General features: G+C 56.2%; 1 pseudogene; it reads right to left on the reverse strand.

Annotated features, from left to right (window-relative positions):
- The window catches only part of LOC149003836 (18S ribosomal RNA), a 1,816-nt pseudogene extending 973 nt beyond the window's left edge, over positions 1-843 (reverse strand).
- Between the last annotated feature and the right edge of the window lie 1,217 nt (positions 844-2,060).

Below are 2,060 nucleotides of genomic sequence, written 5' to 3' on the forward strand. Positions count from 1 at the left end.
CGCAATAGGACCGAAATCCTATAATGTTATCCCATGCTAATGTATACGAGCGTAGGCTTGCTTTGAGCACTCTAATTTCTTCAAAGTAACAGCGCCGGAGGCACGACCCGGCCAATTAAGGCCAGGGGGCGCATCGCCGACGAAGGGACGGACGGCCGACCGGTACACACCGAAAGGCGGACCGATCGACCCATCCCAAAGTCCAACTACGAGCTTTTACGCAACTGTACAACTTAAATATACGCTATTGGAGCTGGAATTACCGCGACTGCTTTGGCACCGGACTTGCCCTCAATGGATCCTCGTTAAGGGATTTGGATTGTACTCATTCCAATTACCGGACTCGAAGAGCCCGGTATTGTTATTTATTGTCACTACCTCCCCGGTGTCGGGATTGGGTAATTTGCGCGCTGCTTGCCTTCCTTGGATGTGGTAGCCGTTTCTCGGGCTCCCTCTCCGGAATCGAACCCTAATTCTCCGTCACCCGTCACCACCATAGTAGGCCACTATCCTACCATCGAAAGTTGATAGGGCAGAAATTTGAATGATGCGTCGCCGGCACAAAGGCTGTGCGATCCGTCGAGTTATCATGAATCATCGAGCAACGGGCGAGCCGCGCGTTGACCTTTTATCTAATAAATGCATCCCTTCCGTGTCGGGGGTTTGGTGCACGTATTAGCTCTAGAATTACTACGGTTATCCGAGTATCGAGATACCATCAAACAAACTATAGCGATTTAATGAGCCATTCGCGGTTTCACGGTCTGAATTAGTTCATACTTACACATGCATGGCTTAATCTTTGAGACAAGCATATGACTACTGGCGGGGATCAACCAGGTAGCATTCCTTATCGGCGCCGGCACCGCATGAAGAACACCACAACGAAGTTGGATGGTGCTTTGGACAAGACGGGCGCGGCGATGCTGTCTTTGGACGTGCGACGGATCGCGATCGTAGGTTACAAGAGGACCGGTGTCCACTTGCCCACTGAATCTCCCGCATCCCCGGAGGACACACGGCACGGGTGCACCAAGACCACCGCCCGATGGGGCACGGTGGAACGGTGGCACGTGCGTCGCGTTCGAGGCCACCTCGCCACCACCACTAGGGCGAGGCAAGAGACGGTATGAGAACGAAGGGGCAATGTCTTTCCGTTTGACTAGGTAAGCAACACGGGGAACCTTGTCACGGCGACGGGGAGGCGACATGCGCCCGTGTCATTAACCGCAATGGCATATGCGGACGGTGGTTCGATGCACAAGAAAAGAGCCCACCATCACACGATAGCCGACAACCACTCACACGCATCACGTACACGTACGGGAAACGGCACCACACTACCCCCCATTGGGAGGGATTGGTAAAGTGTCGAACCCTATACGCCCGCCCTTGGCATGGAAGTTCCTCTTCGATTTCACGGTCCGAGCATACAACGGGGGGGGGGGGGGGGGTTTAGAAGAAAACATGTTCGTGAAAACCGAGTTTTGGGGGGAAAACATGCGACGGGACATGGCCAAGCACCCATAAGTTGTCGTCCCCCAGGAGTTCCCACTAGGGGCGCCGCCTGCGGTAGGGGGCCAAGAACACGGCCGGTTCAGCCCCCGCCTAGACCATTACTCGTCGGAGGCACGATCAACAAACGGTGCGGGCCGCATGGCGATGCATATGCCTTTTAGAAAACATAAGTTTTTTGCGTGTGGTGCTTCGGGGGTGCGGTGGGGGGAGCAGAGAAAATATTGCATTTCGTTAGGTGTGTGTGTTTGCGGGGGCGCCCGCATACATGCAGCACGTGACAAGCTTGCTCGTCGGCGTGTGCACCGCGGCGCGGGCGCCCATGCAACCCATGCGCATGGCGTGCGGGCGCGCTGCGACCATGCGCCTTGCGATGTGAGCGCGCCCACATCGCCACCCAGCCCATGATAAGGGACATGCAATCGAGCCAACATTACATGCATGGGACTTGGCAGCCAAACGCTCCGGGCGCGCACGGCTGGCCCGGTGCATGCACGTTGGTGCACATGGCTGCCCATGGCGCACCGCACGCCTTGTGGTGCACT

The sequence above is a fragment of the Hakea prostrata genome, chromosome 10, assembly GCF_041222555.1.
Source record: "Hakea prostrata isolate BN-2017 chromosome 10, UWA_Hpros_2, whole genome shotgun sequence".
Classification (NCBI taxonomy): Eukaryota; Viridiplantae; Streptophyta; class Magnoliopsida; order Proteales; family Proteaceae; genus Hakea; species Hakea prostrata.